We start from the raw sequence: 15,566 nt of genomic DNA, 5'->3' as shown, positions 1-15,566 counted from the left end.
GTCTCTTAGTGTGTTAGCCGCTAAGTCGTGTGTGATCCTTATGGGAGCCCCCTTATATCTGAAGCTCTTCTTCTTGGCTTCTTGTAGGATTTTCTCCTTTACTTAGAAGCTCTTGAATTTGGCAATTACATTCCTAGGGGTTGTCTTTTGGGGGTTTAGTATAGAAGGTGTTCTATGAATCCTTTCTATTTCTATTTTGCCCCCTTGCTCCAGAACGTGAGGGCAATTTTCTTTTATAATCTCCTGTAGAATAATATCGAGTTTATTGTTTATCTCTGTTTTTTTCTGGGAGACCAATAATTCAGAGATTTTCTCTTCTCCCTCTGTTTTCCAGATATGTGACCTTCTCAGTGAGATATTTTATGTTTTCTTCTAATTCATTAATTTTTTGGGTTTGCTTTATTGATTCTTGCTGTTTTATCATCTCACTTTCTTCGAGTTGCTTAATTCTGGTTGTTAGGGACTGGTTTTGCTTTTCAGCCTTGTCTGCCCTTCTATTGGATGCTTCAAGTTCTTTTTCCAATTAAGCATTCTTATCTGTCAGACAGCTGATCTCTTTCTCCCATATTTCTTTCCAGGTTTCCATCTTTTGGATAAGTTCCAGTTTGAGATCTTCCAGAGCTTGTTGATAGTTTCCATTTTGGGAGGCGTGTTCTGATTTTTTTTGGATTTCCTCCTCATTCTCCTCTTTTCCTTGGGTACTTCCACCATAAAAGTTTTCAATAGTCACTTTTTTCCCTTTCTTCCTGGAGGCTTGATTTTGGGCCATGTGAGCCATCCCTTTGGTGGTTTTATTCCCCCTTTCCTTTTTGGTCTGGGGTCTGGGTTATATGGGTGGTTTTTCTGTGAATTTAGGTTGCTTCAGACTAGTTCTTCCCAGCCTCCAAGGTTTCTTAGAGTGCTGGGTCCCTGATCACAGCCACACTGCCCAGGTGTTCAGCTCCGCCCAGATAATCAACTCATGATCTGCCCCTGGTGTTTCGCTCCGCGGAGATGTTCAGAGGAGCCGCCCCAAGTACAGCTCCGCTGAAGAGCTGGATTCTCCAGTGAAACTGCCCTGAGACGTTTTTTCCTGGCAGTCCCCAGATCCCAAGGACCCTGGAGTGCCACCCCCCCCAGACAGAGATGTTCCCCACTCACTCGCTGTCCAGTGAGTGCTCAGGTAGCTCACTCTGGTTTGGTGGGGGAGGTCAGGTTGGGGAAGGGCGGCTCAGTTCACTTTTCTGTGCAAGCTTTTCCTCCTTATTATAGTGTGGAAATGTTCAAGCCCCACGTACCTTCGCCTCTGTGGAGTACTGGGAGTACTGGGGTGTCCTTCTCTTCCTCCAAAGGTGATTTTTATGCTCCTTTGATGTAGTCTATTTCGTTCGGTGCCGGGGAGAGGAAGCGTGTGGCGTCTAGATTGCAGCCATGATTATCCGGAAGTCGAAAAAATTTTCTTAATCAATACAATAAAATGTTAAAAAATTTAAAAAATCAAATTAGAAACGTAAAAAAAATAAGAAGGGATCCAACAAACTAGGGAAAATATTTTATAGGAAATTTCTCTGAAAAAAGTCTCATCTCTCTAATATAACGAGAACTGAGTAAAATTAATACCAACAAAAGTCATTTCCCAATTGACAAATGGGCAAAGGATAAGAACAGGCAATTTAGATGAAGAAAACAAAGTTATTAATAATCATATAAATATGTTCTAAATCACCCTTAATTAGAGAAATGCAAATTAAGACAACTCTGAGGATTGGGAATATGATAGTAAAAGAAATGATAAATTTTGGAGTGGATGAGGCAAAATTGGGACATGTATATTGTTGGTGGGGTTGTGAAGTGATCCAGTTCTGGAGGGCTATCTGGAACCACACCCCAAACCATGCATACCCTTTGATTGAGTAATAGAGCCACAAGTCTATCTTCCAAAAAGATCCAAAAAACAGGGAAAGGACCTACTTGTAGAAAAATATCTCTTAGGTCTTGATCAATGAGACATGTAAAACCCAGTGTAATTGTGCGTCAGCTATGGGAGAAGTTTGGGGGGAGGAGAGGGAAAGAATATGAATCTTGTAGCAATGAAAAAATATTCTAAATCAACTAATTAATTAAATTTTTCAAAAAGAAAAAGAAAAAAATTCTGGCAGCTCTCTTTGTAGCGACAAAGAATAGGAAATTGAGGGAATATCCATCCACTGGGAAATGGCTGAACAAATTGTGGCAAATGATGGGATGGAATACTATTGTGCTACAAGAAATGATGAACAAGATAATTCAGAGAGAGCTGGAAAGACCTTCATGGATTGATGCAGAGTGAAACAAGGAGAACCAGGAGAACACTGTACAGAGTAACAGCAATGTTGTTCAATGATCAATTGGTCCCAGCATGCTTGGGGTGTGCCAGCCACAGGTAGGAAAGAGGCCAGGTTCTTGCAGGTACTTGGGAGGCCAGGAGGAAGAGGAGCATGTGGAAGGCCTAAAAGGAGAGACAGCTGGCAGGGGGCACCTGGATTTGAACCAGGGACCTCTTGATCTGCAGTCAAATGCTCTACCCCTGAGCTATACCCCCTGGCCTGCAAGGATATACTTAATGAGCACCTTTCCAAGCTGCCACCACACCCAGAGCACCTGCCTTCCAGAGCCATTGCCAGTGGTTTGGAGAAGCCTCCCCAGAGCCCAGCTGCCAGCCCTGACCCTGGGCACAAGAGCCACATCCATCCAGGGGCACCATCTGTTAAATGGCCCCCGTACCCACCAGCGAGGCCTTTTGGGCCTCCATGGTTGTGCTAGAGGCCCTGGTAAACCTGGGCTACATCTTGTCTTCACTCCCCAGGCAGAGCAGCCTGGCAGGCCCCAGGCAGGCAGGAGCCAACCCTCCCCAGGCCCCTGGAGATGGAGCCGAGCCAGGGCTTTGGGCTTTCAGCTCCCACATAGCCCAGAGGCGGGGACGGCCCTGAGCAGAGGCTACAAGACCTTTTGGCCTTCCACAGGCCTTGGGTGAGCCTGGATGCCCCCGAGAGGCTCTGGAGAGCTTCAGGCCCCCCATCTCGAGCACCAGCCTGCAGCTCTGGCCTGCTAGTCATCCCTTGGCCAGTTTGCTGACAGACCTGCTGCCTTTCCTGTTGGGGTTTGTGGCCCACCCGGCTAGGCAACGCTGGCTGCCACCAGGCCGACCCCACGTGCCCACGACCAGACTGAGCTCTACAGCCAGGAGGCCTTGGACAGTCTCCTTGCGGGCCTGCCAAACCCACTTTGCTGGTGCCGCGGGCCCAGGCCTTGCCTCTCCCTCTGCTGCCAGGCTCTCTGTCTCCTGGTGACCCTCATGGCAGCTCCCCTTCCCAAGGAGATGCAGCTGGATTTGAACCAGCCACCTCTGGCCCCTCAGGCCACCAGGCTAGGTCTGAGCCAGCCGACAGGAAGCCCCAGAGCCCTGCCCCCTCAGCCAGCTTCTCTCTGTCTGAGAAGCCTCTGGGCCTGGCTCGTAAAAGGGCCTCAGCTAGGCCTCAGCTCTGTCTGTGTGTGTGTGTGTGTGTCTGTGCGTGTCTCTCTCCCCTCCTGTTTGACTCTTCCCACAGGCAAGCCTATCCCGGGGGCCAGCGACATCCACCCATTGTTTCCTGTAGAGGCTCTGCTGGCTGGGAGGCCCGAGAGGCTGGAGCAGGAGGGAGGGCAGAGCTTTTGCCCAAGTACCCGAGGGGAGGGTCACCAGGAGGAGGAGGGGCAGATGTCAGAGACAGGGCAGCAGGTGGAGGCTGGAGGTCCAGGAGAAGGCAGAGGCCAGTGGTCAGAAGGACAGTGGAGACGAGGGAGCCAAGAGGAGGCTGTGGCCGGGCCCAGGCCCAGAAACCTGGACACCTGTGGTTTCCTCTGTCCCCGGGGTGACCTCCTGACCCTGAGCCCCCAGAGAGGGCACCTGCTGGAGTGGGTGTCTGGTCAGCAGGTGGCTCTGACAAACTGGGGGCCTCTTCTTTAGGTTTCTGCAGGCCTCAGAAGAGGATTGGAGAGGCAGGAACATGGCAGCCAATGGGAGGCTGCTGGACATGGCCAGACACTGTTCTAATCACACCCCTTAATCCTCCACTCTATTTCATAGCCAGTACCAAATTGTTTTGATGATTGATGCTTTATAGTGTAGCTTGGTATCTGGAACGACCAGGCCACCTTCCTTCATATTTTTTAAAAAATTAATTCCCTTGATAATCTTGGCCTTTTCTTCTTCCACATGAACTTCATTTTTATTTTTTAGAGTTCTATGAAATTATTTTTATATAGAATAATTGGTATGACACTGAATAGGTAAATTAATTTCGGGAGGATTGTCATTTTCACTATATTGGCTCTGCCTATCCATGAGCAACTAATGTTTTACCAAATGTTTTCAGTCTAACTTTATTTGTGAGAAGAGTGTTTTATAATTGTGTTCATATAGTTGTTGGGTTTGTTTTGCCTGCAGGTATTTCATATTGTTTAGTGTTATTTTGAAAGGAATTTCTTTTTTATCTCTCACAGTTGGATTTTGTTGGTAGTAAGTAGAAATGCTGGTGATTTAGGTGGTTTCTTTTGTATCCTGGGACTTTCCTGAAGTAGTTAATTATTTCTATTAGTTTTTTGGTTGTTTCTCTAGGTATATCATCGTATCATCTGCAAAGAGTGACAATGTTGTTCCTTCATTGCCTGTCCTAGTTCTTTCATTTCCTTTTGCTGCTCTTCTTGCTATAGTGAGCATGTGGGCATCCTGGCTTCCCTCCTGATGTTGCAGGGAAGGGTTTTAGTTTATCCCCATTACAGAGAGTGTTTGCTGATGGGTTTAGATAGATGCCATTTATCACTCTGAGGAAGGTTCCAGTCATTCCAATGTTTAAAAAATTTTTTTTTCAATAAGGAATGGGTATTGTTTTGTCAATGCTTTTTCTGCATCTATTGAAATAATCATGTAATTTCTGTTGGTTTTGTAATGATATAATCAACTATACTAATGGTTTTCCTAAAACTGAACCATTCCTACATTCCTGGTATAAAGCCCACCTGATTGTGGTGTATGATTCTTGATATATAATATTGTAATCTCTTTGCTAGTATTTTGTTTAAGAATTTTGCATCAATACTCATTACAGAGATTGGCCTATAGTTTCTTTTCTCTGTTTTAGCTCTTTATGGTTTTGGTCCAGAAGAGGATTTGGGAGGCAGGAAAGTGGTCATCAATGGAAGGCTGTTAGAGCTCTCCAGACTCTGTTTGCCCAGAGGCCCTGATATCCCCAAAGAGCAAGGAGAAGAGCATGTCATCCAGGCTCTGGAGAGACCAGCTATAGTCCTCTCCAGGGGCATGGGGCCAGCCTGAGTTCAGCAAGATGGCTTGGCTTGGGCCCAGCATGTTTGGAGTATACCAGCCACAGGTGGGAAAGAGACTGCGACTGGGATGATGTGGAGGATTTTTTGCCTGGGAATCCAGAGCCAAAAGATGGGTGTAGGCCCAAAAACCATCCTTTTGATCTTCAGCAGGGCTTTTCAAGGAGGCTGCTAAGGGAATGACTCTCTCTTTCTTTAGCCTGCATTTTATTATTTAATAAACAATTATAAATTAAGACATGGTCTCTACCAAATTTTAACCATAACAGGATAGTAACTATGAATCTGAAGTTCAAATTCTCCTGTTTTGGCTTTGTTCTAATTTTTTCCAAAGAGTTACTTATGTGTAATATAGATTTTTTTTAAGGTTCTGGGTTCCTGAGCAGTTCAGACTGTCCTGGAAAATTTTGGGGTAAGATATCTGTTTCTTTTTTGAGTATTTCTTGTGAACAGTCCTCTTGTATGTTTGCTTGTGTTTGTCCATTATATTGTTTCCTTTTTGGTTGGAGAGAGAAGAAGGCAAGTCAGCAAGGTAAACTGACAGGGAAGTTTCCAAGATGAAAAGAAAGCAATAGGGTTAGACTAGCTTTAAGAAAGGAGGAGTAAGAAAGAGAGGAACTTCAGGTTTTTAAAAATTGTCATTTCTTAAAAAAGAATAAAACATAAACTAAGCTGTGCCTAGGCAATTCAGTTGAACTATATGGCCTCAAGGGAGAGACCCAAGGTAGAGATTTAGGCAGTAATATACAGTTTCTGATTTTTTTTGTTTCACTTTTTTTTGGTAAATTTTGTTTTATAAATGGGAAATTGACATATTAAGAAGCTTGTCCCACTCAGATCTCCTTTACATAGACTGTTCATCTCATGGAAACAAGAGTTATTACTGATAGAGCTGGGAATAACTAGAAAAAAATCTATCAGCTTTTGAAAAAGTGGTTTAAAACTAGGGTCTCTCAAAGAAACTATGGCGACTACAGAGAATGCCAGAAGAATCCTTATTTAAGATGTTGTGAGGGAGGGGAAGGGACTTTGGGGTCTGAGTGTAGTGACTTTTGTTTTCCACACACCTTGATTATTTACTCCCATTTATTCCAGTCTAATCCCTTCCCCCTAGTAAAGAGCATCATGTAACCCTTAAGGTGGGTGACACTTAGTATGATTGCCTATTGGACACTGAGGCTCCAAGATCTCTCTTACTGAGCAAACTCGATTCTGAATGTGTCTCTATCTGTAACTTAAATGCAGTTGGGGTGTCAGGGAAGTCTCAAAATATTTGTAAGCTTTCTCCTTGCCTTATGCCCATGGGGCCTCTGTCTGTAGAACATTCATTCCTCATAATGCCTGACTCCCTGATAAATCTATTAGGCAGAGGTCTCTTATGAGGGCCACAATATTCTGCTCTACAGAAGATTCTTTGTCTCTATAATTGCCTGAGGCTTCTCTGACTTCATTCCCAGTTCTTCTTCTTGATTATCAGGAGAGAGCAGCTCATCCTTTTGAAATTCCAGCAGACAATCCTGAGTTCCTCTGGGCCAATTCCTCTTCTCACCTGGGCCAATGTAAGTCAGCTGCTCCTTTTACCAATAGGACAAATAAGTGGTCCTCCACCTTCCATTCCCCAGGGTCACTTATCCAAGGAGCTATTGATAGAGGTGATCTATTTTTAGTGGCACTAGATGTCAAGATATGCCAGGAAGAGAGCAGATGTCCCCTCTTAGAGGGACCACAAAGTCTCCAGGTCAAAGTGGTGCCTTCCAAAACTGGAATATTTAGATTGTATTTTAGCTGCTGGAACCTGCTCTATATGTCCTCAATGCATTCAAGCTATCCAACAGTTCTCTGTTCTCTCTTGAAGAGGCAGTTGAGAGCAATCCTGGGAGTCCCTGGATTCTACCAAAAATGGATCCCTTGCTATGAGGATATTACTAAGCCCCTGTTAGCTCCCTGTACCATTTCAGTAGTATTCCCAACACTAGTTAGTTCACACAGAATTAAAATAGGCCATGCCTCTGCTCTAGGAATTGCAAACTACAGAAAGTCATCAATCTTGTATGCACATGAACAGAGCAGGGTGGCTTCTTGGGTCTTGACCCAAATCTTGGACCCACATATTACTCCCAGCCTACTACTCTGTATAGCAGAATGCTGTGATTGCTGGAGCACCACCATGCCTTAGGGCTTCTGGGGCCATGGCATTCTTAGTAGAGAAAGCCTCTGACATAGTCCTGGATTCTTCTTTAACTAGTGGAACTCAACCTGCTTGGGAAAATCTGTTACATAGATGAGGCTGACTACATTGAATGCCATAAAAACTGAGTAAAGAATTCTTGGATTCAGCATTCTCATGTAAAACCAGTGCCATATATTCACTGGGTAACCATATCTTATGTATTAAATTGCCTAAGCCACACTTTTAGCAGGAGATGAACTTACATATCTGCATATTGAGAATCAGGGCTATTTTAGCTATCTAGTAAATTTAACTTTTAAGTAATAAATCTGTTTCTTTAAAAATACCTCTTTAAGTATTGTAACAGTTAAAAGAGTGGTTGCCTTAAACTGTGACCGTGAACATATGGTTTTGAAAATCAAAAATATAGTGGTCACCATGGGAAAATTCCCAAATATTAAATATACTCAAGTCAGCTAGGTTTTATAGAGATTTTAATTAATACAGATTAAGGAATTAATGAAGAGAGAGAGAGAGAGAGAGAGAGAGAGAGAGAGAGAGAGAGAGAGAGAGAGAGAGAGAGAGAGAGAAATATAGTATGAATGGCCTAGGCCAACATGGTCTAGGCCTAAGCCTTAAGAGAGACCAGTCAGTCTTTAATCCACTCACCACAAGATCCTTCCAAGCAAGATTCTAGTGTTCAGAGAGACCCTCCAGTTTAGCTCCTCAGCTCCACTAAGTTCAGCCACCGAGCCCTCCAATTCAGCTTTGGCAAGCTGCTCCCTCAGAGGCCTTTCTGACCTCCTTTTAAAGAGAATTTTTTCCTATGTCACCTCCCCTAAGTTTTCACATTTACCAATCACAGTAGACATGCTTCAAAGGACTGACCATTCTTAATTCACACCTTCTTTAGTTCTCAACTTCTCTGGGTAGACTAAAACTTCATACCTCTTTTGTTAAGCTTGTCCCTTGCAAGTTTGCAAGTTGCCTGACCTTTTAGTGATTAATTTGACCTTCATAGGTACTTAGCACCTTTTTGTATTAGATCTAAAAATAGATCTAGCTTAAGAGCTTGGCCTCACTATAAGTATGGGTTAAGTACTTTTCATTGTTCAGTAAGGAGTTTACAACTTTATCTTCCCCTAAAGTATGCCTAAGTATGGGTGGAGTAATGTTAGAGTTCCCACCTTCCTGACCAAAGACCCTTCATTGTTTTAAAATGGGGAATGGTCCTAACCAAATGTTCTAAGGTAAAGTCTGAGAATTTTTAAGATTAACAGTATCACATTGTTGAATGGGGTATGAGAATGGTTTTTCTTTTGATTTCTTCCCCTTTTTTGTTAGTTTTAAGTATGGTTTTTAAAATTTGAGTTAATGGCATTATACCTGATATTTGGTTTTGAAGGATCATTCTCTAATGTCTAACAACCCTGAGAACATTGCATACCCCAAAACCTGGACTATTGAAGCCAGGTATACTAAAGTGAGTGATAATAAGTTGCTGATCATATAAGCCAATATTTAGAGATCCATTCAGCGGTCTCTCTAAGGGTCTGTGTTCCACTCTGCCCAGGTGTCATGATTTCAGTCGATTAATGCAGTGAGAAGCACTATGTGTTCAGTATCACATGTGTAGGCATCATATAGTGTTCTGCCTTGGCATGGAGGTTTGTTTATTTTATAGGTTCAGTGAGTGCATGCTTTTCTGGCACAAAATCAATTTTCTTCCTATATGTTTCCATAGAACTTAACAACAGATGCATAGCCTAAGGAGATAGTCAATGAAACATTGTTGCTATAGATGAATGACATAAATAGGGTGATCTGGAGGTTAGTTCTCCCTGACCAAAGGAGAATCATTGTTACTTTTGGTCAGTTTTCACAATCAATCACAATTACTTAGGAGATGGGTAACAAAACATTTTGTAGCTAGGTTCAGGGTCAGAGGGTAATTTAATGACCGACCAGAATAGAGGTTTTCCTCAGTTTACAAGTTCTATTTTTCTTGTGTTACTTTAAAACACCTGGAAATGTTGCCTGGTTTCTGTCTGCAATGGAATATATCTTGAAGGTGATTGATGTTCTTGGCTTGACTGGCTTGTAATGGGAGTGAATGTAACTCTGTGGAGAGGGAAAGGAGGTGGGTAATGGGTAATGGTCTTTAGGTTTTAATTGTGTGAATGTACTTTTTTAGGGTAATAATCTGGGGGGATTAAGGCAGGATATATGTTTATTCTATAAGTCTTTGCTCTTACATAATTTCTTTTGTACTGTAGAGAGAATAATAATCCATTAGTGAGGGAAGTTAAAGAGAGAGAAGTCACAGAGGGGAATTCCATGGGTGCCTTATTTTTCCAGAAAGTCACTTTGCAACTCTGGAACTCACGTGTGACCATGTCAGACAGTGTAGGCTTGATGACTTCCCACACCAACAGCCCTGTGGGGGTGATATAAGAGGGTACCAAGGTAGAGAGAGCCATCTCATGGGAGAGGCAAAGAGTGATGGTTCACGAAAGACTGAGGTAGGCTTTTCTGACTTGTTCTCTGGTAGGACATCTCTTCTCATGGAGAAAATTCTCACTTGGCACTGATTCTAGTATGCTGTCCCTATGATCCCTGTATGAATAGAAATCCGACTAGGGCACCTCATTCCCCTTTTGTCATACATCTATACCTCTTCTTCTTTGGGATGGAAAATTTATTCATCATAGCAGATGTTCGGTAACCTCACTATTATTTAACCTAACAAGCATATGCTTGTGGGATAAAAATATCTCCACTAAAAAGTGGATAACTAGCAGGAATTTGTTATATATATGTATGTATTTATATAAACATTTGTATAACCCAATGGAAGTGCTTATTGGATCCAGAAGGGGCAAGGGAAGAAGGGAAAGAAAAAAAATGAAATATGTAAACATGGAAAAATATTTTAAAAATAAAAAATTTAAAAATACATAAACACATACATATATTCTTTTATTTTTGGGAAAGGTAGTTTATATATTATTTTAATGATGTATTTAATACATTATTAAATATTTACCCTAATCACTCATTCTAAACCAACTCTATTGTTTCAAAAAAGATATACATCATTTTAGGACATTGTTTTCTGTTACCATTGAGTTATATCTGTGGATCCTTAGCAATATCTCAGCCTCCATAGAGAGGATTGTGGAACTTAGGGAAAGCAGCTTTAGGGTAAGATATTGCCAGTGACCTGGACCAGGAAAGTGGATCTCCTGGAGAAAATGTTGTAGGTACTCTTATAATTCCAGACTATTTAAAAAGATGATAGCAATAGAAGATGCCAGAAGAAATCAGTCACTATTTCATGGGCCTTTGGGTGAACCTCTGGATATAATTAAGTGTGTGCACTTGGCTGTGACAAGCTTGTGGCCTCCTCCTAAGGTTTCTGCAGGCCCCTGAAGAGGACTGAAGAGGCAGCCAATGGGAGGCTGTTGGACATGGCCTGACTCTGTGTCCAGAGCCCCTGACATCCTCAAAGAGCAAGGCGAAGAGTGTGTGTGTGTGATCTAGGTTACAGAAATGGAAGCTGGTAGCCCCTCCAGGGCACACGTGTGGGACCAGCCTGAGGTCATGCTTAGAGTGTGGCAGCCACAGGTGGGAATGAGGCTGAGGATGACAGAGAATGGGGTTCTTGTAGACACTTGGGAGGCCAGGAGGAAGAGGAGAATGTTGGAAGCCCCAAAAGGTGAGGCAGCTGGTAGAGGGCATCTGGATTTCAATCAGGGACCTCTTGATCTACAGTCAAATGCTCTATTTCCTATATTTCCTATAGAAGTCCAGTGAGCTGGAAGTCCTGACAGGCCAGACAAAGAAAAATGTCAGTGCTTTTGCCCCTTCACCTGAGGGGAGTATAAGCAGAAGGCCAGGGGCAAGCCCTAGAAGCTGGGGAGCACACAGAGTTAGATGCTTGAGGCATGTGAGAAGCCAGAGAGCAATGGGCAGAATACACACTTGCAGGTACAGGAGGAACCCTGATCCGAAATTCAGGGACAAAATTGATGAGGGAGCAAAGAGGAGGCCCTGGCCAAGCCCAGGACCAGAAATGTGGGTACCTGCAGTCTTCTACCTCCTTGGGGTGATGCCCTGACCCTGAGCCCCCAGAAAGGATGCCAACTAGAGTGGGCGTCTGGTCAGCAGTTTGGCTCTGACAATCTGGTGTCTTCCTCTTTAGGTTTCTGAAGGCTCCAGAATAGGATTGTGGAGGCAAAAAGGTGGCAGTCAATAGATGGTTCTTGGACTTGGTCAGATTCTGTGGGCTCTGAGTCCCTGTCTGCAAAGAGGCGCAAAGACTGCGTCATCCAGGTCACAGAGAAGCAAGCTGGTGTTCCCTCCTGATCTGTTGGGCCAGCCTGAGGACAGGGAGGTGCTTGGCCTGGAGCCAGCATGCTTGGAGTGTGGCAGCCACAGGAGGGAAAGAGGCTGAGGCTGACAGAGGCTGAGGTTGTTGCAGGTATTTGGGAGGCCAGGAGGAAGAAGAACATATAGAAGATCTAAAAGGTGAGGCAGCTGGTAGGGGGCACCTGGATTTGAACCAGGGACCTCTTGAACTGCAGTCAAATGCTCTACCCCTGAGCTATACCCCCTAGTCCTCAATTATACCCTTAATGAGCACCTTTCCAAGCTGCCACCACACCCAGAGCTCCTGCCTTCCAGAGCCACTTCCACTGGTTTGGAGAATCCTCCCCAGAGCCCAGCTGCCAGACCTGACGCTAGGCACAAGAGCCACATCCAGTGTCCCCCTCTGAGGGTCCCCAACAAGCCCTCCATAAGCCATTTGGGCCTCACCCTTTCCTACAGACGCCTCAGCCATATGAGGCTGCCACTTCGCTACTCCCCCCCTAGACCAGCCTAGCAGGCCCCAAGCAGGCAGGACACAACATTCTTCCACCCACTTGTCTGGAGAACAAAGAGAGACAGTCATTTGGGCTTTCAGCTTCATATAGCCCAGAGGTGAGGAAGGCCCCCTCCACAGAAACTGCAAGTCCTCTTACCCTTGCACAGGCCTTGGGTGAGCCTCGATGTCTCTTGGAGAGGGTTGGGGAGAACAAGGAGCCCCATCCCTGGAGCACCAGCCTGAAGCTCCATCCTGTTCCTCAGCTCCTTGCCAGGCTGCTGATGGACTTGCTCCCTTTCCTGCTGGAAGACACAGTTAATGGCCCACACAGGTAGGCACCCCAGGCTGCCCATGAGCAAGCTGGGCTATACAAGCAATGGTCCCTGTCAGTTTGCTGCCTCTATCTCCCAATGGTCTGACCAATTACAACTTTCCTGGTTCCTGGGGGATCAGGTCTTACATCTCACACTACTGCCAGGCTCTCTGTCTCTTTGAGACGCTCATGCCAGCTCCTGTTCACAAGGGGATTCACAGCTGGATCACATCAGCCTCCAGAACCTCAGGCCACCAGCATCCTCAGCCACTCCTTTGCTGGTAGACTCCACATCTTGCTAGCAAGAAGGGTCTTTCTCAAGGTCTCAGCTCTTCATGTCTCTCTTTGTTTCTGTCTCTGTCTCTGTCTCTCCTCTTACTTTTTGGCTCTTTCCATAGCCAATGCTTTCTTGTGTACCAAGGACAGCAACCCACTGTTGCCTGTAGTAGACCAACTGCCTAGGCAGCCTGAGATGCTAGAAAAGGAAGAAGAGAAGGGTTTATGTCCATGGAGCTGGAGGGAGTTTAAACAGAAAGAGGAGAAGGAGGTCCCAGAGGCAGGGCATCAGGCAAAGGCTGGAGGCCCTTGAGAAGCCAGAGGGCAATGAGATGAAGACAGACTTACAGGCCCAGGCACACCTGATCTCAACTGCAAGGACAAAAGCTATGAGGCAGTGAATAGGACATTCTGGCCAACACAGGCCAAGTGACCTCTCACTATGGTTTTCTTTTTTTCTTAAATTAAAAAAATTTAATTTAATTTATTTCCCCCCCCAATTGCATTCAAAAACATTTCCTAACATTTTATTCAGGATTTTGAGTCTTGAATTCTTTTCTTCCCTCTTCCTATCCCCTAAGGTGTTTAGAAATCTCTTATTGAATTTACATGTGTAATAATACAAAAGAGTTACCCACATTAATCCTTTTGTGGAAAGAACTAGAACAAAAAACTCTAAGAAAGAAGGTGAAGAAAGTTTGCTTTAGTCTGGATTCAGACACCATCAGTTCCTTCTTTGGAACCAAATGGCATTTTTTTTATCACGAGTCCTTTAAGATTATTTTAAATCATAATATTACTGAGAATAGCTAGGTCATTCACAGTTGTTCATTGTACTCTATTCCTATCAGTGTGTACAGTTTTTTCCTGGTTCTACTTATTTCAATTATCTTCAGTTCATCTAAATATTTCCAGGTTTTTCTGCGCTCTTCCTGCGCAGATTTTTTTGATCATCATTTGATCATCATAATATATTACAACTCATTTAATCTTTTCCCAATTGATGGTTATCCCCTCACTTTCTAATTCTTTGCCTCTACAAAGAAAGCTGCTTTAAATATTTTTGTACATATGGGTCCTTCCTTTTTTCTTTATCTTTTTGGGATACAAACTTGATAATGGTCCTCCTGGGTCAAAGGTATGGACTGCTTTATAGACCTTTGGGCATAGGCTGAAATTGTTCCACAGAAGAGTTGAATGAGTTCCCAACTCCCCCCAAAATATATTAGTGTCTACATTTCCCAAATCTGCTCCAAGTTTTATCATTTTCTTTTTCTGTCCTAATAGTTGTTCTGATAAATTTGGGTGTGGTACTCTGGAATTGTTTTACTTTTCATTTCTCAAATTAATAGCAATGTAGAACATTAATTGCTTTATCTGAGAACTGCCTGTTCCTCTCGTATGATCACTTATCAATTGGTGAATGGCTTATGTTCTTATATATTCTACTCATTTCTCTCTATATTTAAGAAATAAGGTCTTTATTAGTAACCTCAAAAAATCTTTAAACCATTATAATTACTAAGTACTACTCTCCATCCTATTTCCCTTGTTTAGTTTCTGACCACCTCATCCCCCAATTGACCCTCTTTTCTATCAATCCCAATCCCCTTTTCTTATCCCTTTCTCATCCTACTTTCCTGTATGGTAAGATAGATTTCTGTACCCAACTGACTGTGTATGTTTTTTCCTTGTTGAGTAAGTTCTGATGAGAGTAAGGTTCACATGATCTCCTCCTCAGCTCCCTTATCTACCCCTCTACTCTAAGGCCTCTTTCATAACTTTTTATGTGGGATAACATATCTGCCTCTATTTTTCTCTTCTCCCTGCTTCCAAAGCATTCCTCCTTAATTTTATATTTTTATATCATCAGCTGTATTCAACTCAAACCCTTGCCCTTTGTCTATGTATGCCCTTTCTAACTGCCCTAATAATGATAAAGTTGTCATCCAGGTGACAGAAAGGCAAGCTGTGGTCCCCTGTAGGAACGTGGAGCCAAACTGAGGTCAGGGGAGGTGCTTTGGCCTGGGCCCAGCATGCTTGGAGTGTGGCAACCACAAGTGGGAAAGAACCTGGGGCTGACAGAGGCTGGGTTCTTGCAGGTACTTGGGAGGCCAGGAGGAAGAGGAGCATGTGGAAGGCCTAAAAGGAGAGGCAGCTGGTAGGGGGCACCTGGATTTGAACCAGGGACCTCTTGATCTGCAGTCAAATGCTCTACCCCTGAGCTATACCCCCTGGCCTACGAGGATTTGCTTAATGAGCACCTTTCCAAGCTGCCACCACACCCAGAGCACCTGCCTTCCAGAGCCAGTGCCAGTGGTTTGGAGAATCTTCCCAGAGCCCAGCTGCCAGACCTGAGCCTGGGCACAAGAGCCACATCCAGGGGCCTCTTCTGAGGGCCCCCACAACCAATGAGCCCTCCACAAGCCCTTTGGGCCTCACCCTTTCCTACAGAGGCCTCAGCCATATGAGGCTACCATTTCTCTACTCCCCACCTAGACCAGCCTAGCAGGTCCCAAGCAGGCAGGACACAACATTCTTCCACTCACTGGTCTGGAGAACAAAGTGAGACAGTCATTTGGGCTTTTAGCTTCATATAGCCC

At 44.0% G+C, this 15,566-nt stretch overlaps 2 non-coding genes across 2 annotated transcripts; both read right to left on the bottom strand.

Annotated features, from left to right (window-relative positions):
* Nucleotides 1-2,488: 2,488 nt before the first annotated feature.
* TRNAC-GCA (transfer RNA cysteine (anticodon GCA)) lies at nt 2,489-2,560 on the bottom strand. Its single transcript has one exon. It is a non-coding gene; the product is annotated as a tRNA-Cys (tRNA).
* Nucleotides 2,561-15,126: 12,566 nt separating this feature from the next.
* TRNAC-GCA (transfer RNA cysteine (anticodon GCA)) lies at nt 15,127-15,198 on the bottom strand. The gene has a single exon. It is a non-coding gene; the product is annotated as a tRNA-Cys (tRNA).
* Between the last annotated feature and the right edge of the window lie 368 nt (nt 15,199-15,566).

The sequence above is a fragment of the Monodelphis domestica genome, chromosome 5, assembly GCF_027887165.1.
Source record: "Monodelphis domestica isolate mMonDom1 chromosome 5, mMonDom1.pri, whole genome shotgun sequence".
Taxonomy (NCBI): Eukaryota; Metazoa; Chordata; class Mammalia; order Didelphimorphia; family Didelphidae; genus Monodelphis; species Monodelphis domestica.
Note: the sequence above shows the minus strand (reverse complement) of the source record. Positions and strands in the feature narration are given on the sequence as shown.